The 10000-nt window shown below is 31.1% G+C and overlaps 1 protein-coding gene across 1 annotated transcript in view; it reads right to left on the bottom strand.

Moving 5' to 3' along the window:
• Nucleotides 1-10000, bottom strand: part of Sarm (sterile alpha and armadillo motif) — a 518042-nt gene that overhangs the window by 217901 nt on the left and 290141 nt on the right.

Here is a 10000-nt window from a genome sequence, read left to right as displayed (position 1 = left end):
AAGATAGAAAAATAGCTATAAATAGAGAAATCAGGTACCCACTTTTTAAAATATCAACTCACCGATAAAAAAAAAACTACTTTTTAACTGTAGCTATATGGTGAAATGTTAAAAAAGGGCGGGATTATAAACTACCATTGCCTAGAATTTTTAAAAATGTTGGTGTGGGGCCTTTCAATTTAACTCAGAAATTTGCTGGAACAATTTCTCATTAAATGTTTTCATGGCTATGCAAATATAATCTGAAATATGCGCTAGCCACTAATTAAATATAAACCTACTATATAACATTTGCAACCACAGTTTTGAAATGAGCCCCCGGAGGTTTATATTCAACAAAATCTAGGTAAAATTAAGTTTCAAATTTAGCTTGGGTTGAAAATATCTAGTTTTGCATTCCAAGTAAAAATCATTCTTGACTAATATTCAGCCGCATTATTATTATTATCATTATCATTATTATTATTATTATTATTATTATTATTATTATTATTATTATTATTATTATTATTATTATTATTATTATTATTATTATTATCACTACACTTAAAAATTTGCAGTAAAAAGTAAACAGGTAAACATTCTGGAATAAATGTCAGGCATTTACCGGTTCAAAAAACGGATATATTGACGTAAATGAGTGATATTACGGTCACCAACCCGTAAAAGATAATAAAAAAAGTAGGGTTTAAAACTATGGGTCGCCTGTATTTAACTGGAAATACGCTGAGAACAGTATATTTTTACTGAGAATTTCCGATTAAAATTACGGTATTTTTTAACAGTGTAGCTAAGCTACAACTCTAGTCGGAAAAGCAAGATGCTATACTATATAAAAAGGGCCCCAACAAGGAAAAATAGCTCAGTAAGGAAAGAAAATAAGGAAATAAGTAAACGATATGAGAGTAGTTTTTCAGGCGCAGCAATCCTAATTCCATTGAATTTCATCATTCTGTTTCAGGATTTATACTTTACATGAAAGTCTCATTTTGTAGTAGCTTTTAATAGCATTTATAAGTTTTCATCGCCTTTCAAATGCTACAAAATCCTTTGTTTAAAAATCAAAGAGGGTTACCCTATATAAATGTTGAGGGTTTAACGCTACTGTGCACTTCCAGAATGTTTACTTTTCAATCATCATCGCCAAAAAAAAAAAAAAAAAAAAAAAAAAAAAAAAAAAAAAAAAAAAAAAAAAAAAAAAAAAAAAAAAAACCATCTTTTTAACTGTTTGAAGACAATATTGACTTCAGAAAATTAAGGGTGTCCAGTATTTCATTCAAATTCCTTTCTGCTCTAACAAACTAATATTTCAACATTCCCCGCAGGATTCAAATGAAATACCCCATGTGTGCTTACGATAGTTTAGAAATCCTTTGGGGAGGAAAAGGAAAAAAAACAGTACTTCTACCCAAGAAGATGGTACACAAAACGATAACAGTTAACGAACAGTAGAGAATGAAAGCACCCTGTGTACAAGGAAACATCCCACTGGGCACACAAAGACCATCTGCTCAGTGTTGACCCTTTGCCATATAAGCAGCGTGACATCTGGGGGGGGGGGGGAGGTGGAATAATCGGTTAGCGACAGGCTAGATGAAATACACGGATAATACCCATGGATAACGTTCAATATTGCGTTGAAAACTGAATAGTTTTGTACCACTAAAGGGAAGATCTCTTCATTTTTTTTAGTTATTTCATTCTTCTTTTTTTCTACATTGTTTATCAGTAAATCAAGTTAACATGGACCGTCAGCATCTAATGAATGGGTATGACTAGATAAACTCTATAGTTTTCAGAGCGTTATCTGTAAATAATATGGGCTATCATCATCGATTAACCAGGCTTTATTCATTTTAATGCTGAGGAAATAAGAGTCAATAACTTAGTTTTCGTTTATAAAAAAAAACAGCAAGTGGACACACACACACACACACATATATATATATATATATATATATATATATATATATATATATATATATATATATATATATATATATATATATATGTATATTATACATATATGTATGTATAAATATGTATATATATACATATATATATATTTATATACATATAAATTTATATACACACATTTATTTCTATAAAAAGGTACCCTCACTGAAATCTTCAGAAATCGGCGAGAAAAAGATGATAAAGATGTTAATTCATATTTAGAAATTGTTAATCTCACATCTTAAGAGTTTTTCCCATTTTCATTTGCTGTACGAATTATATCTGACTTTAGCTAGGAACAAGAGCTAATACAAAATAAAAAAAATAAAAAAAAAGTCAATATATTGAAAAAGAAATTACCAAGCCGCTATAAGTTTCAGGTTAATAAGGTATGAAAATAGGCCCATTTCTTATATAAAAATTGGATAAAAAATGTTATGATATTAACAAGTGAAAGTTAAATATTATTGAACTAATATTTTCAATCGCACATGAAATAAAACACTAAAAAAGAGATTATCATATACAGCATTCAATACTTTGACATAGCGGAAAGAAAAAAGTAGCAATGCGGCAAAAATGTCAAAAGTAGCAATAATTCTGATGAGCTCATCAGTTATACAGAGTGATGCATGCGGCTGATAGTACAAAACTCATTCTTTAACTATAAATGTTCTTATTCTTCAAGGGACGTTAAAGTGCTATTAGATGACAAATGATTGACTGGATGAGGTGGGGGGAGGGGTGGGTCTTGAAGGCTGGAAAGTAAATCAAGATGGTTTTCCCATTAAAACGAGGTCTGGAATCCTCTATTTCGGAGAGGGATAATCATGTTTTGGAGGAACCTCCCTGTTCCAAAGGGTAACAGAACTTATGGCATTGTTCAGAGACGATATTCAGTGTTATCTAAAGCAACAACTAAAAACAAAACTACTTTTATACCCTTGTGTAAAAGTACCTTAAATCTATTTTTTCTTCCGGTCAAACAATATGACTAAAAGATACAATTAAATTGTTATGATGCGATTTTAGCAACAACTTATTACATTTAGGTGTCTATGGACTGATCAACTAATAAAATTTAGGTCTATGAAGACATAAGTCCATATTTTTGAGATTGATTTCTGCGCGTTTTCAACTTTATCAACCATAAATCTCTCATAGAATACAAACTAAACTTACCCCTTAAGGAAAAATTTAAACCTTCTCTTAAACGTTTATTTATCTCTACCAAGCAACATAAGCTAACATCTACGAAAGGATTAAAGTAACTTGAAATTTCATGAGATTTACACACAAAAAATTAGCTAAAAACTTTTTGCTCTTCACAATAAAAACAGTATATTTGAAAAAAAAAAAAACAACAACAACTAAGAAACGAGGAGAATATGGACACGAACTTATAACAAAATGAGTCCAATGAAAAAACCAATGAAACAGTGAAAATATGGAAGCCTGAAAAGAATAAACAAGTACTGAGTCATCCTTATGTAAATATATTTCTAAATGGACAATGTCGCTGCAATGATGGATGAGGGACGAAGGTAGATTGTTACCCAAGTGTTATATTGTTTGATGGCCCCCTACGGGCTGACAGGCCCTTATATATTAAAATCAAATTGAAAATGAAATAGAGAGAGAGAGAGAGAGAGAGAGAGAGAGAGAGAGAGAGAGAGAGAGAGAGAGGAGAGAGAGAGAGAGAGAGAGAGTATGGAATTATGGAAACCCCATGAAAAAATTATCACTTATTGAAAATGAGAGAGAGAGAGAGAGAGAGAGAGAGAGAGAGAGAGAGAGAGAGAGAGAGAGAGAGAGAGAGAGAGAGAGATTGCGGAATTATGGAAACCCCATGAAAAAAAAATTACTTATTATTGAAAATGGATTAAATACTATTATCTTCAATACAATCATTTTATATAGTTTTAGATTTATCTATACCTACCATTATATAGACTATCATGTTCCGCAAACTACAGTATTATTGCCCCTATTTTATAAGAAATCTAAAAATAATTCACACAGTAGCCTCAAGATTCTAGTCACCACCCTATCCTATCTAGAACTCCCAGTTTAACTCACGGAGAATCTTAAACGAGGAAATGTATTTATTTATTTATTTCCTTATTTCCTTTCCTCACTGGGCTATTTTTCCCTGTTGGAGCCTTGGGCTTATAGCATCTTGCTTTTCACCTAGAGTTGTAGCTTGGCTAATAATAATAATAATAATAATAATAATTATAATAATAATAATAATAATAATACTGTAATAACATAATATAAATTAAATACAATACGTACGATACAATGCCAAAAGAGCTTAAATGATACTGTGCTTTATAATGAGAGACACTAGTTATATTTAAGTATTTCGTCTCTTTTTTTTTTTATTTCTTTTGGCGCAATAGTTAGATGATACGAGTACGATAAGTTCACTAATGAATGATCACCACAGGCAGCTAAATTTTGCCCATATATAGTTTAACCATCAAAAGGGTTCGTAATGAGGGGATGGGGTGCAATAATCGCATTCAGAAACTTTATCCCTCTCATAACAATCCTTTTGTGATAAAGGAGAACATTTCATGAAGCCACCAACTTTGCGAGATAAGAATCTGATATATGAAAATCACACACACACACACACACACACATATATATATATATATATATATATATATATATATATATATATATATATGTGTGTGTGTGTGTGTGTGTGTATGTATGTGTGTAAATATTGTGTTTTTAATACCAGTATTAAAATAAAATAACCAAGACACAAAATCCTAAATTAACATAAGTACGAGTCCTCATCAATGTAAAACATCAAAAGCTCAGAGGAGCAAAGTCTGTCCTAAGGTACGAACATAAAATCATAAGTATTTCGAAACGTGAGGTCAGGAGAAACAGAATGGAAAGATTCTCAGGCATTTCATTATCAAGACCTGTTTGCGGAGAGACCTGTGAATGGCACGCAAAATGCCATTGTTAAAACGGGGAACTTTGGACATAGATTTATGAGACGCTCAACATCTTGTGCTTTGATTTATGGTGTATTGTCCTTCACAGAACTACTGTGAGGGCTTTTCATAAGATGGATTAAAGTCTGGAAGTCTTATGTTTAAGGAATAAATTAGAGCTTCACATACTGATATTACCTACTCTACGAGGTGCAAGTTTTTTACGAAATACCTCGTGAACGGAAGTACGGAATTTGGTAAGAAATTTTAAAATAAATCATTGGGAGGTCCCCTCTGGCTGCTTAACTTATAATCATCACTGCTTTCTAAGCTACAACCCTAAATGGAAAAGCAGATATTATAAGCGTATGGGCTCCAACATAGAAAATAGTCCAGTAAGGAAAGTAAATAAGGAAATAAATAGCTGATGATGTTTTTCCTTGGAAACCATCTTGCATTTTATAAAGTACATTAGTTTTGGCTGTCCAATTTATGTGTATGATTACTGTACGATGCTATAATGGTTCCAAACACTCATATCTTTTTTTATGCAACCTATTTTAGTTCAGCAAAGGCCTCTTACGATGCAAAGATAAGCCATTCTCAATTCTCCCAAAATAATTATTGTTTTTTTTATAATATATATATATATATATATATGTATATATATATATTATATATATATACATAAATATATGTATATATATGTGTATATTTATATATAAAAATACACACATATACATTTATATATGTGTGTATATACATATATATATATATATATATATATATATATATATATATATATATATTTATATATATATATATATATATATATATATATATATACACATATATATTATGTATATATGTATATATACAAATACACACATATATATTTATATACACACATACAATATATATATATATATATATATATATTATATATATATATATATATAATTATTCATATACAAATGTGTATGAGTATGTAGTATGTGTATACACAAATATAATCAGTAATTCCTACTGCAATCGTAAATCATTCAACCAAAAGAATAAATGTCATTATAAAATATAGTCCTATATCCTACCTAACGCTTTTACAAGAGAAGTAGTAGGAGGACCTGACGAAGTGGCTCACGGAGCCCAATTCCAGTGGATTTATAACAAATATCCTTCGCCATTTCGGGCTAAAGACATCGGGTGACTCCCTTCAATTGCTTTCAGCTATGACGCGAACAAACGCATGAATAATCAAGCAATAGGTTGTATTGATACTTTAGATCCAAATCCAAATATGTGTAGGAACTAAACCTCATAATTTAACATCATAAATATGTGTAGGAACTAAACCTCATACTTTAACATCATAAATATGTGTAGGAACTAAACCTCATACTTTAACATCATAAATATGTGTAGGAACTAAACCTTATACTTTAACATCATAACTATGTGCAGGAACTAAACCTTATACTTTAACATCATAAATATGTGCAGGAACTAAACCTCATAATTTAACATCATAAATATGTGCAGGAACTAAACCTCATACTTTAACATCATAAATATGTGCTGGAACTAAACCTCATACTTTAACATCATAAATATGTGCAAGAACTAAACCTCATAATTCAACATCATAAATATGTGCAGGAACTAAACCTCATACTTTAACATCATAAATGTGCAGGAACTAAACCTCACACTTTAACATCCTAAATATGTGCAGGAACTAAACCTCACACTTTAACATCCTAAATATGTGCAGGAACTAAACCTCACACTTTAACATCCTAAATATGTGCAGGAACTAAACCTCACACTTTAACATCCTAAATATGTGCAGGAACTAAACCTCACACTTTAACATCCTAAATATGTGCAGGAACTAAACCTCACACTTTAACATCCTAAATATGTGCAGGAACTAAACCTCACACTTTAACATCCTAAATATGTGCAGGAACTAAACCTCACACTTTAACATCCTAAATATGTGCAGGAACTAAACCTCACACTTTAACATCCTAAATATGTGCAAGAACTAAACCTCACACTTTAACATCCTAAATATGTGCAGGAACTAAACCTCACACTTTAACATCCTAAATATGTGCAGGAACTAAACCTCACACTTTAACATCCTAAATATGTGCAGGAACTAAACCTCACACTTTAACATCATAAATATGTGCAGGAACTAAACCTTAAAACATTTAAATTTTACATCTGAAAAAAAAAAAATCATCAGTGTAAAAATAAAAATTGTTCATCTTTGGTACAACAATAAATCCTTAACCTCGATAAAAACAACATTATCACACCAAAGGAAACTATATTGCTTAATATTTCGACAATGCCCATTATATTCTTCAAATTACCAGACAATTAACAAATACATTTCAAAAATTTGGATTCTCATGCCCATTATGAAGTTTTATTAAACATTTATTTAAAATGTTAAAAATGATCAAACTTGGTAATCTTCCAATACGCAAAGTTTAAAAGCAAATAAATTGACTAGACATATTACTTCCAGTAGGTGAATAATATTATTACTCTTAAAAGCATTCACAGTATTACTGGACAAAAGTAGTCAATGATCCAGTCGTATAATCAAATTCACTATAATATTCATTGAATTTAGATTACGAATTCCCTTTATGACCCTAACGAATATCTTTATGCTCTTGCATTTTATAAACCTTATGTACATAGCTGGTTTAAAAATAATGAAAAATAATGGTAATGGGCAGTAAAAATTACTAGAAATTATTAAAAAGAAATATACATATAAACTAGTACTCAACTGCGTACCGTATATCCTACAATCAAATAAAAAAAGGAATAGAGGTGAATCCATTAACTCTACGGAATATCAATACCAGAATTCATTATTATGTGGACCTCATTCCTCAGCGCCATAAAAAATGTACCAATGTTATAAAATTACCTGAATATTTCCAGTGTTCAATTATAAGAAAACGCCTCACAAATAATTTTCTATTATCTTTTAATGTTATCGTGAGTTGTATAATCAGAAAAAAATATATTGAAAATTTAAAAAAAAATTTCTTCTCTTAAGAATGTTTCGTTAAAAGGAACAATATTGTCTAAGCTTCTCCAAATATGAGCACAACTCATTCCCTGTTTTAGCATAATATCTATTGTTTTCCATAATCAAAATTTTCCAGTCTCGGAAATTATGGATAAAGCCAAAATAATACAACTTTAAAAAATCAATTAAATGTAAATCCAAAGAGAAAATAAAAGAAGATACAGAAATTAAAGCATAATCAATCAGACAAGCAAGAACCAAAAAAGGTGCACATTATATACACCCACAAAATGAATAAAGCATCAAATAAAAGTTTTCTTAAGATATTTTCTTAAAAAATTCTAACTCTTCGAATTCAAGCAAACATAAGAATACTTTAGTGAATGAAGAATAGAGTATTTGGAGAGAATAAAAGAAAAAGATGCAACATCCAAACAGGTCAAGTTTACTGCGAGCGATAAGATAAAATGCTTAAGAGGAAGACAATACGCCGTAAGTGATAAGCAATCCATGAATAAACAATTCACCGATAAGAGACAGAAGGCAAACATAATGAGAAAACAAAAGAGACTTTCTAGGTAGGGTTAAAAAGGAAAGGGAAGAGATAAAAAAATGCAGAAAGATAAGATGGAGTAATGGAAGAGAGAGAGAGAGAGAGAGAGAGAGAGAGAGAGAGAGAGAGAGAGAGAGAGAGAGAGAGAGAGAGAGATGTATCTTATGAATGGGAAGAATCATGATATAGATCTCCATTTTTTAGTAATATCATGATGGTAAACATTTTAACGGGGAAATTAAAACCCACTGTTTCCAATTTTTCTTTTTCCTCAAACTGCGACCCACATTAGCCGCCTAAAAACCTTCTTGGTCACCCATGAATTAGGTCAAAAGATGCATTCTCGATTTCTGAGGGCACGTGTCCATACTACTTTTCCTGACCTAGTTGAGGGTTCGAACGTGGGTTTCAAAGCTGAGAGAGAGAGAGAGAGAGAGAGAGAGAGAGAGAGAGAGAGAGAGAGAGAGAGAGAGAGAGAGAGAAATTAGGGTATTATATAAACAATACGCGTGGGATCCCCCAGAGACGAAGCACATTTCCATATAAGGTCGAAATTAGCAAGTTGGATCGAGTGCGATGGTGGCAGGAACAAGCTGGTCTCCGGAGAGATTAGATAAAGCGGGATTAGCCAATTGTTTATACAATATAGATCACCAGGACCCACGCTATAACTACGCGACCGAACGACGAAACCGGTAACATTATATTCGTCTGGTCTGGCTTTTACTGGAGCTAAAGAAGAAAAAAAAATGGGAACTTTAGGTTTTTGGCAATTACTGTGAGGCGTATTCTGAAAACACTTAATAGAATAAAATATGCAATTCTTTAGTAAATAATTTTTGGCTTTTAGGCAACCACTGTTAGGCGTATTCTAGAAACATTAATAAGATAAAATATGCAATTCTTTAGTAAATAACTTTTGGTTTTTGGGCAACCACTGTTAGGCGTATCCTGAAGACACTTAATAAGATAAAAATATGCAATTCTTTAGTAAATAACTTTTGGCTTTTGGGCACCCACTGTTAGGCGCATTCTGGAAACACTTAATAAGGTAAAATATGCAATTCTTTAGTAAATAACTTTTGGCTTTTGGGCACCCACTGTTAGGCGTATTCTGAAAACACTTAATAAGATAAAATATGCAACTTTTGGTTTTTGGCAACCACTGTTAGACGTATTCTGAAAACACTTAATAAGATAAAATATGAAATTCTTTAGTAAATAACTTTTGATTTTTGGCAACCACGGTTAGGCGTATTCTGAAAACACTTAATAAGATAAAATATGCAACTTTTGGTTTTTGGCAACCACTGTTAGGCGTATTCTAATAACACTTAATAAAATAAAATATGCAATTCTTTAGTAAAAAACTTTTGGCTTTTGGGCAACCACTGTTAGGCGTATTCTGAAAACACTTAATAAGATAAAATATGCAACTTTTGGTTTTTTGGCAACCATTGTTAGACGTAT

This window comes from Palaemon carinicauda, chromosome 37, assembly GCF_036898095.1.
Source record: "Palaemon carinicauda isolate YSFRI2023 chromosome 37, ASM3689809v2, whole genome shotgun sequence".
Classification (NCBI taxonomy): Eukaryota; Metazoa; Arthropoda; class Malacostraca; order Decapoda; family Palaemonidae; genus Palaemon; species Palaemon carinicauda.
This window is presented reverse-complemented; position numbering and strand designations above follow the sequence as displayed.